Source organism: Alosa alosa, chromosome 20 (assembly GCF_017589495.1).
Source record: "Alosa alosa isolate M-15738 ecotype Scorff River chromosome 20, AALO_Geno_1.1, whole genome shotgun sequence".
NCBI lineage: Eukaryota > Metazoa > Chordata > Actinopteri > Clupeiformes > Clupeidae > Alosa > Alosa alosa.
Window position 1 is genome coordinate 19,043,597 of NC_063208.1, and position 11,970 is coordinate 19,055,566.

Here is an 11,970-nt window from a genome sequence, read left to right on the forward strand (position 1 = left end):
TGTTTTGTTCATCCGGTTCATCCGGTTCTCAGGATTGTCTAAATCTCATAGTCATGTAATACAAATCAGTTTGGACTTCTTTAAATGTGACACTAGTTTGGTGCTAATGGTTTTCACAGTTATTGTCCTATTTGTCTCCAGTTGCCTTGCATAAAACTTTATTGATATAGAGATTATAGACAAAAGTATTCATATTGTCATCTAAATCTTATGCGAGTCATGATTGATACGGGTGGACAGCTTCCATGACAGGTTCTGGTATGTTTTTCATTTTTCTTTCACAGTTGACTAGAGAAAAACAATATAGCTGAGCAGATTTGTAGAGCTTTACTAAACGCTAAGCATAAACCACTACTGACAGATAACTGCCAAATGTTTTGCAGAGGTTATTAATCAATAAACTGTCCCAGTATCAGTCTGGCTCTGCCAAGGTCTTACCTAGTCACAGACTTCTGAAAAGCACACTCTTTGACCTGCGTTTAAGGCTTTGAGCAACTCACTTTAATGGGTGTAAAGGTCATCTGCTCTCAGTGGAATGGAGGTTTTGATATGGAAAATGCAGACTAGCACATTCAGAGAAGTGCATCATCCTTGAACTTCGGATGGCAACTAAGGTGTTGTCAAATGAGTGCATTTGGTGTTGCTTATGTCAAATACCATCACATGATTGTTTTAATACTTATTTATTCTAAGAAGGGATAGTTATGTTTTTCCATAGTTTTTATAGTTTTGTATATCAAAATCTCTCCAGAACAACATTTATTTTTTCATTCTGTGTCCACTAGGTGGTGGTATGTAGTCACAGTCATATCATTTTAGGACAGTAGCATGCAAGGATCTGTTTTCCCTAACATACCAGTTATGGTGTATGTTTATATGTAGTCATTCTTTGAAATTAAATGTGGGGAAACCTTAAATGTTAAAAGGCAGGAGCGTTTGCCTACAGAATTATCAAAATAACTGTAGATTCTCAAATATTATTCCATGAACTCTTAGAATTTATGCCATATCAATGAATGTAGTGTAACATTTGTCTGAGGCAGGTATAGCCATACACAGCATACATGATGAGGACAAAATGTTTATTTTTAATGATAACATAAAGCTGGAAAATAATTGGTAAGTAGGTATCTATGAAGTATTACAGTAGATCATAGATAAAAATGTAAGCATGTACAGCAGTTACCAACAAAACCTTTTTATGGTGGATATGTGGCCTATAACAAGCTCTGTGCTTTTTAGTGAGAGAATGGCAACAGTTTGGTTGTGCTGCTTTATGGTTTGTTTTTATGTAATCTAAACCTGCTATATGTTTTAACCCAAACGTTACTGTGCGTAAAGTTAATAGCATCCCTTTTTAATGTCTGTGGGGCAAAGCTAAAAACAACAACAACAACGTTATATGGTTTTTCATTTCTTCATGGCATTTGTGTTTATTGTATTTCAGTTACAAATGAGATATTCAAGATTAGGTAGGTCAAGGTACGGTATGTGTTGGTTTAAAAGCATCTCCTTGCTGCATTGCCCCAAGTATTTACTAATATGTAGTGAGGAGAATGTCTGTAGTGGCCTGTCAACTTGACAATTCATGGATCTGAGGCCTCATGAAACCATAGCGGTGGCCAGAGGTCTTTTTTTTCTTCTTTTTTTTCATTTCAGCCCACATTGTAATTTTAGACTTGACTGTTTGCCTAGAAAATTTTGAGATCCTTCATTTTGAATCTAAACAACAAATACAACACGTTCAAGTAAAGTCAAGACTTGCGTTAATTTTGTAGTGAGTAAACTTAAAGATAACTTTTCCAGTTTAAGTACAGTAAATCTCTTTGGATAAAAGCTAAATCCACATGCGTCCCTGAGAAATATGTCTCTTTGAAGTTTTCATTGTTACGGTAGTCAAGTGTGTGTGTGTGTGTGTGTGTGTTTTTTATGAAGAACTGCTCTGACGGCAAACTGACACGTCGCCCCGCAGCTTTTACCCAGCACAGTTGGCATTCCACTCGAAGGCCCATTGTTCGGTGTGACCCATCTGAAGTAATATTTCATAATCCCCCAAATAGAAATCTGCCTCGAACCCCAGTCCTAACTATTTTTATGTCGCTACGTTGGTATGCTGTTATGGGTGAAGAGGGGTTGGGGGACTTGTAGTGTGTAGATGATTATAATGTCACTGTGTGATCTTCGCTGCCCGAATAATTGTAAATCATGGCCTGTGATGTGTCATGCGGATGTCGGTAGCAGGCAATTAAATGGCAGAATATAATAGGCCAAATTATTGCCTGCCACATCTCGAACAACACAGTTGGTATTTGAATAGCACTCGATCATTATGTGTATTAGAAACCTCATCGGAATCCAGCTTAAGTCCTCAAGCATGGAACACACATTTACACACAAGTATTTAAATCTTTCATGGTAGAGGGGCAGCCGGCTTCCATCTTGGTCATATGACCACAATGGAATCAGGGAGTATGGAGGACTTTATGGTGACTGAACAGTGATGCATATTCAGTCCCACTACACACAACAAAGTAATAAGAAAAATATTTAAGTCCGAGTTTTTGGATTGATTGACTAATAACTAAATAGTATTTTGACTGCTAAAAGAATGCAAGAAACCCATTCTGAGTTTAGAAACAATAAAAATGCCATGGAGACACCATGACATTTAATGCTGTTTATTGTGTCAACATTTACCCTTGACATGGAGACATCTTGATGTCTCGATGCCTTATTACCTTGGAAGCACTTTTCAGATATTACAAGGCTGTTATCTGCTGTGTGAAAGTTATCATTTGTGCACGACAGAGTATACCACATCAGTGCAGCATAAAGTGAGAAAACGAGCAAGAATTAAGTGAAACAAGAAGGCATTTTCCTTAAAAGTTGTAGCAACATCTTATTGTTAATTTGTTTGAAATGTATATCATTCACAAGTGTCATACATATTTGCACATAAAACATGTTTTTAAGTCACTTTGGACAAAATCATCAGTGAAATGCTATAACTTTATGACTGACTATACTATATGTGAGAGCCTGCAAGAGTGATGTCTTGCATTCTGTGCCATTAATGAAGTCTCATGCTAAAATGCCCAAATCACCAAAACGTTTACCCTCAACCCCATGTACCATACTCTTACACTGTCACAGGTTAGCCTATGTATAAACATTGATCTGTGTTGTTTTCTGTTTTACTCCTAAGTACATGTGCGGAGTCTTGTGTGTCTGTGTGTGTGTCTGTGTGTGTGAGTGTGTGTGTGTGTGTGTGTGTATGTGTATGTGTGCATGTGTGTGTGTGTGTGTGCGTGTAGGGAACTGTCATATTATATCAGTTCCCCCTCCCTCCCACCAAATGATATGCTTTTTAAACTACTGGTTTTGCTCTCAGTGCCCCAAGTCAGTTGGCAAGGAACATCTGTTTCCCTTTTAAAGATCGACAAGGCAAATAAACCCATTGTCAGTGATGCATCCACTCATATAGAGCTCCTTTGCCTTCTGAGGACAGGGTGGAATTATCAAGGGCAGGGGAGGAGGGAGTAAAAGGAAGAGGGGGTGTTGGGTGGGGGTGGAGTGGAGCAGGCCTATAGCTCAATCACCATTGTTTGGAATCCGTCAGTGCTAATGCTAGCGTTGCTCAGAGAACAATTAAGCCATTGCTCTTGCTTTGCGTTGTCTGGAATTATTTCCCCTTCTGACAGATGAGAGACTGATAATTTAAATGCAAGTTATGATTAAGATCCCCCTACTGTCAACCCGGCAGAACAAACAACAAATACTCCTCCTGGGGAGGGAGAGAGAGCGAGTGAGTGAGAGAAAGGGAAACAGAGACACAGGGAAAAAATGACAGTTTTAAAAATAAAAGAAATTACATGTTGGCTGCGAAGAACGACATAATTTATTGAGCTGAAATGTGTTGTGGGGAAGATTTAGGAATGCCTCGGGAGGGGGGTTAATGACTGATTAACAACGGCAATTAAAAGATGAGGCAAAGGTATATAATTAACACAGAAGTTTGGGCTTGTCACAAGTGTATAGCGGCCATTGTGCTGCTCTTTGAGGAGGAAAAAAGTGTGTGTGTGTGTGTGTGTGTATTGGGGGGGATTCAGTAGGAAAAAGAAACCAGCTCTTAATTTCAGGCTTGGCTTGGCGGACGAGCCTGACAGCTTGCCTGTGGTCCTCTCACTGAGGGCTGTAACTCATGTTCTAAGTGAGGCGGTGTCATCAGAAGTTCACCGCTGCACATTTTCACTCTGACAAGTCAACGGCGGACCGTCTCTGGCCGGCAGGGAGGTAAGTTCACATAATTAATGCGATGCATATTTGATGGAAGGATGAAATATTCAGGCTCAGCAAAGTGGAAAAAGGCAGATGTTTTGCCAGTGAGGAGTGGGGTATGTGTGTGTGTGTCTGGGGTGGAGGGTGGGAGGGGGTGATGGAGGGACTGAGTTGATGCATTAATCTCACCTGGTGGATGAGTTACAGGAAGTGTGTGTGTGTGTGTGTGTGTGAGGGGGGTCATGAAATACTGAGCAGTTATAAGATATGAGCCGTGAGTGTATGATACCGTCTTTCTTAGTCAAGAAGTAGGATCTGATCAGGGCTGAGTATGTAATGTAACAGAACAGACAAACTAAATTTAAGATGTGTGTGATAATGTGTAGCTGCATGAATGATAGGTAAAACTTAAATGTTTTAAGTCCTATCCAAAGCTATTTAATAGCAAGGTGAAATCAATTTGGTAATTTAACACCATGGGTATGACCTTTTAATAGTATTGACATTGATGAAATTGATCAATTCTCCCACATGCAAAACAATAGCTAGCCTATAGTTCATGTGCGGTAACTTTGCTTGTTGAGACTTTTTACTTCGCCCACCTTTTAAATTAAGGCCCTACAATGGTGTGTGTGTGTGTGTGAGAGAGAGAGACAGAGAGAAAGAGAAAGAGAGAGAATGTGCGTGTCAACAGAAAAGAAAGACAGAGTTGCATTTCATGAAGACTAAAATTTACCAACAGAGGAACCATTTTGCTAACACTCCATTTTCACGAATATGCCAAACCAAACCGTGTAAACATATAAAACACCATCTTGGTCCAATATTTACTAGACACTATTATTTTCATTAAGCAGGTGCATTCAATTATATTGAATTGATATGAGTTAGATATATGATATATATATAAATTACAAATACAGTTTAATTAGGAAGCAGTCAGTGATAAAGAAGTGGAATTTGAGTGAAACGGCTGACTTGATTGGAATGGGATGTTAGTTCTGAGTATGGTCAGTAGATGGCACCAGCTTATAGGGGGAAAGGGGTGGCTCACCAGGTAAACTGACGTTTCCTGAGACGTTTGCCAGTTATGTCTGCGTGCTTTTGACTTTGAATACACATGCAAGAAAGGCTTGACAGAGCGAGAGACTAAAACTGGCAGGTGAAGAAATGTGTGATATTGACATGTTTCTTTATTTTGCAGGGAAGCTTTCTTTATGTAGACACAGCTCTGGCATATCTCTGAAAACACACTACCATCAGAAACTGAAAACTGTCTAGTTCAAATCTGAAGCTTCCTTTTTGTGCTGAACTTGGATACATTTCTTTAAACACTGTAAACCCTTGATTAAAACCAGTCTTAGTCACTAGTCCCTTTTACTGGCCTGGTATGGCTACATGTTTGGACAAATAAAGGCAGGTCTAAATTAGAAGCTTGGTCTGGTATTTCTGAAAGTTTCTGGTTGTATAAAACCTCTAAAAGCTCGCCAGATCACTCTCGTCAGCTAGTTCTATGCTTCTTAGATTGCACACTCAAAAGTTAAGAGTAGACGGCACTGCTTAATGAGTGATTTGTAATTGATATCCTATTGGATAGCCTACTTTCTATACAAGTAGGCCAAATTAAGACTCTTTTAAATAATCTGATCTAATTTGATATTTCCCATTTTTGCTGAGCAAAAGTTTTGTGTGAAAGAAATTAAAGGCCTGGGCCATATAGATTTCTGCCCCAAATATAAACAGGTGAGTTTGGCCATTGAAACAAATAAAAGTCTGGGCTATTAATCAAAGTTTTACGGCATATTCACTTTAACATGTTATTCATTATTATTTGAGGTAATTTGTTGCAGAGTGTCAATTTATTTTCTAAATAACATGATTTGGTTTTATGCAAAGAATGGGTGGTTTAAAAATCTATGGAATGATTTGATTTAAACAAATCAAAAATTTTGAAGGTAGCCTATGGAATGTCTTGGTTAGAGATTCAAATTCAACAGACACGTGAAACGAATCAGTAACACAGAACAAATATCAGCACAAAAATCTCACCTACAGTATCTCATTCACTGAAGCATGGGAAGGTCAACATAAACATGCACATGGTTTACGTATCTTACCATTCCACTGTCTCTGCATGACCAAGCTTCGCCATTTTCGTCAGTTGTATGCAACTGGAAACCGCCGATGGGGAAAGCCAGGGAGTCGGAGATCGAGGGTGGAGGGAGAGGCGTGAGGTTGGTGTCCCCTTTCCTGTGTCTTTAACTGGGACATGCTGGCACTCACCGCTGGTTGCCAGGGTGCCCAAAGGCTGTGGTAAGAGTCCCAGGAGACCAGAGAAGTGTGTGTGTGTGTGTGTGTGTGTGTGTGTGTGTGTGTGTGTGTGTGTGGTGAGGGGGGGAGGTGATGCCTGAGAGGGCAATTATAACAAGGACAAAGCCAGCACACACTGATTACACCCCACAACAAGCTAATGAAGAGAGGTTGTACATACACACATCCATACTGCACACACATACACTCACAGCAAAGCTTAGATACGAATTAGAGGAAATTTTATATTTTAAGATTTTATATGTACTGCCACTATATTTTTGTATCTTACGGGACACATATTTGCGTGCGCACACATTCACACTCACACACACACACACACACACACACACACACACACACACACACACACACACACACACACACACACACACACACAAACACACACACACACACACACACAGAGACAGAGAGAGAACCACTCAGATTAAGATGTGAAATACAGTCTACAAGTTTTGTTGTGTTTTCAACGATAGCACATTTTGAGGAGCATGGTTAAATATATTTGTGTTTTCAACGACAGCACATTTTGAGGAGCATGGTAAATATATTTGTGAGTGTGTATGTTCTACACATATAGTGCGGGATAGTAGAGTACACATTTATGATTTAATTGTCTGTCAGGGATTCACTTCAAAACAGCTAAATTGAACTAATTTTTAATTCTCATAAATTATGGAATGAAATCAGAATGACTTGTGACAGATAAAGTTGTTCTGCTTCAGATTATTTTGTAACTCAACTTCTGCAAGAGTTCCTAAAGGATCAACAAGGTAGTATTGCTTTTACTTTTAATGCTTTGCATGCTGAATCAACATCTATGGAATGGAAGTAAACATTCAATAAATAACTTTACCATCCTCAGGCATAGCATCCCTAGATTTAAATAATAAATTAAATAATAGAAGAATAGAATTAAATAATAATGATAATAATAATAATAATAATAATAATACTTATAATTCTTCTTTTTCTTATTATTACTACTATTATCATTGTTATTGTTAGTATTGTTATTGTTATTATCACCATTATTGGCTACACCTTGTTTGATGTTGTATTTCAATGTTTTACAAATTTGAACAATTGCCCCTGAGAAAAACATACGTCCTTTTTTTTATCCAGTTTTAATAGCAAAACAATCATGGTCCAAATTGTACATGCTTCACAGATGCCTCTTTGTTTAGGTTCAGACAATTTGACATAAGGAGCTTTAATTTGCCTCAGATTACCCCTGGTTACCAGCACATCGCTCTGAGGGAGGTGGTGTGATTAAAATAAATTAGCCCAACAAATGAGAAGCACAATTTGTATGCGGGCAATATAAATTATGCATATTCTAAAGCCCAGTTTACCCACTTTTGATTCTGACTACCTGCTCTCCAGCGATTTCTTTTCTTCTTGTCTTCTATAGTTTTAATGTGCAATAAGGTATTTCCCAGACTAATCCTAAGAACTCATAAACATACACTGCCCAACCACTCTGCATATTCACATCACACATGCTGTGTTCTCTGAAAGTGTGTGTGTGTGTGTGTGTGTGTGTGTGTGTGTGTGTGTGTGTGTGTGTGTGTGTGTGTGTGTGTGTGTGTGTGTGTGTGTATGACTACTGTGGGTGAATTAGGTTCCCTCATTTGAAAGTGACAGAGATTTGCGCACAAGGCTTTCCAGTTCTAATGTGAGAGGGCAACAATTCTCGGGTCATTTTCCAAAGCTGGTGATGCTGACTGCACACTGGTGTCCTTTCTGTGTGTGTGTGTGTGTGTGTGTGTGTGTGTGTGTGTTTGTGTGTGTCCATGTGTGTGCATATGTGTTTCACATTCACCTTGCACAGAGGAACACACATATAGTGACAACAAGACAACAACACTGACATAAGATGACATGGCAGGGAGAGCTCTACCCTGCATGCGAGCCTGTGTGTGTGTGTGTGTGTGTGTGCGCACGAGAGCATGAGGGGCAAGAGCAGCAGTGTGTGTGTGTGTGTGTGTGTGTGTGTGTGTGTGTGTGTGTGTGTGAATTGAATTTGTCATGAAAGATGTCAGGATAAATAACCTGTTCCTGCGCAGAGGTTCGGCCAGCTTAATTTCCACCCCTTTTTCCAGACACATTTCGACCTAGACTGTGTCCATGCATTTCATGGAATCATCTCTGGCTGTAACACCCTGCACACGGTCAACAGCTGCTACACTGCCAAAACCAGTAGAGTCCAGATAAAAATGTATCAAAAGCTGCATACTACCTTTAGAAATCAGTACTTTAGGTCATTTCCCCCAAGTACAAAAACACTAATTGAGAAAAAAAAATCTTAGAGTAAAGTGAAGGTTATATACATGTCTTTACAATGAATTATCACTGTCATTAAAACCAGACAGATATGGAAATAGAAGAACAAGTAGCAGATGAAACAATGAATCAGAGGTCCTCACTCTGGCTTTCAAAAGGCACTAATAAATAAAGGCTGTTTAATACAGACATATGCTAATTTTATGCACAGATTTACATATGACTATTTAAAGTGTAGGAGTGGATGAAATGTGTGGCAATGCTAATTATAGGGTAATATATGCTGATATTTATTTATGTGTTGGACAGTTTTTCTGTCTTAAATTTTATTACATGTAAATACTTTTATGTGTTTTAGGGCTGGAGGTGTGTTTTGGATGTTGACTAGGCACACGATTATTTAACCTCTTGCATCAATGTCAGTGAGTGGACCTAATGTTTTACATTATGTATGTTTTATCTGAATTAATTGGTCTGCACTGCCATTCACATCAATTGCTTTTGTCTGTCAGGTTAATTGCCTTTCGTTTTCTTTGGGAAATCGTGATTTCATGTGAGGTATCTGAGTAAAACTCATCTGTGGATATTTACAAACTATCAGTTCATGTTCACACCTCCCTTCACTTCATTCCTCCCATCTGAAACTAGTTTCCTTTGTGGAGAGCAATCCAAAAGTTTTTCTTGTTCTTTATAAATGTGCGTGTGTGCGTGTTTGTCTGTGTGTTTGTGTGTGTGTGTGAGTGAGTGAGTGAGAGAGAGAGAGAGAGAGAGAGAGAGAGTATGTAAGACAGTGAGTGCATGTGAATGACCACTCATCTTTCTTTCTGCTCATTTTCTGGAAAACTTCAAATGGCTGAGTTTTAAAATGGACAACTTTTTCATCTGGATATTGCTGTTATTGTTGATACCTAATGTTCCTTTACGATTACTTGTCTTGACTTATTTTCTCAATATATGTGTGTGACATATTTGAGTTTGCAGACCCTTTCACTCCTGACCCACATTAGGGAAATGAAATAAAGAGAGATGGAGTGGATATGGAGTATGTTTTTATATTGGAATGGTATCTGATCTCGCTTGGGGAAACCAGACAATTACTGGTAGTGGAACAGACACTGGCTAGACTCAAGACAAGGGAGGCCAGACACAAACATCAAAACATTGCCACGGAAGTGAAATTAATATTCAAAAGACATTAATATGCTGCATCTACATCTATAGTGTGGTCGATACCAAACGAACGTCCTCTGTAGGATGGAGTGAGTGTGTGCTTAGGTGGTTGGAGGAAAAGGGAGAGAGAGAGAGTGTGTGTGTGTGTGTGTGTGTGTGTTGGAGGGGGGGGGGTAGCTGATGCCGCCTCTCAGAGGGAATGGGTCATTTCACCAGGGATGGGAGATCGAGGCGATGGACCAGCACACAGCCGGTGTCATTTCTGCAGGAGCCATTAAAGGCCGAAGTGGAATTCCAACTCCAAATACACCATTTGCTTTTGTGATTTGAAAAAGTTTTCTTTTATTCTTTCATCTCCTCTCATCATTTAAAAACTGTGAGAGTCACTTGGGAGTTTGGAGTGGATGTTATCTCATGCATTGTTAAGACAAGTGCAATATCTACACAATGGGTAATGTCTACACAATATGATTTGTACCAATGTCTAACTGTGAGCATAGATGTACTATCAATGGATCTATTGGATTAACTGATTTCGGCTTTGTGGTGATGCTGAGCTACTTGGATGAATATAATCTGCATGTTGCAACAGTAAATCTAGCATCTTAACCCTCCTTAAGGCAACCATAGTCTACAACGATAGACCACTACATATCCCCTTCATTTATTCTTGTATTTCCACACAGTCATGGACTGTTTGCTCCTTCTGTATTGACGTACTGATCTGCAAAAAGGCCTTTTTCTCAGGCCGTTCAGTGCGAACGTGGCCAAGCCGATGCTGTCTGTCTGTCGGAGGCGGCGGCGGCAGCGGCGGCTGGCGAGATATACCCCCGGTGCATCGCCAGTTGGATTTGTTTGACTCGGGTAATTGAAAGTGTTTTAAACTATTATAGCAACTTGAGGGCTTGTTTAAGTGTCGGGCTGCCAGTCAGCCGGCATGCTGGAAAGCCTACAGCTGTCAGGCTGTCAGTCAATGGAAACGAGAAGTGTCGGCCTAATGGATTTCTCCACGCGCGCGTCTGCAGGGCTAGCAGAACTAAAATCAATGTGTTGTCATGTGTGAGCAGGAGGCATCAAACAGGCAGGTGGATTGGAACTGTACAGTAATGTCTACATTTAAAGGGGTCTTAAGGAACAACAGACCAGAGAGAGAGAGAGAGAGAGAGGGGTGGGGGGGGGAGGAGTGAAAAGGCATTTGGAAGATTGAGAGGGGAGTCTGACCTTTTTTGTTGTTTTTAGCCAGTGATTCTTTGGTTTGGGACGGACAAGATTATAGGTTACATTGTCCAACAGAGAATGCGGCGCATCCACAGAAAAAAAAATTAGAAATTCTGACAGATTCTACAAGAGTTGTCATATAAAGATAGAACTTTTATGTACTTTTTATTTTGTGTGAATTTCTCAGCAAATTTGTTATTTTCACTGATGAAATTTACCTGTGTATTTTCACTGATGATATGTCCACAAAAATGTATTTAACACATATAACCACATTTTCAGGGTGCATTAAGAAAATAATGCCACTTTTAATACTCCAACATGTCATATCATGTTACGTCTCTGTTTCCCTAGCCTCTAACAGTGTTATCTGCAAGCCAACTAAAATAACAGTCTTCTGCTCTGCACCTCGTTGTCCTCCCCACATGTATGCCTTCAGCTTGCCAACATGTGGCAGAATGTTCCGGTGAGGCGTTATTACCTAATCCAGATCATGTCAACGGACGCTTCAATGTTTGGGGTCTTTCTTCTATCGATAAACAAGTGTTCTCATTGCACTTGAGTTTTCTGACCAGTTTGGTTCCAAGATTTTGCTTGACACAAGCCAGATTGTCCCAGCGCATATCTCTGAATTTGGCAACTTTCTTTCTTTCTCTCACTTTCTTTCTCTCTCTCTCTCTCTCTCTT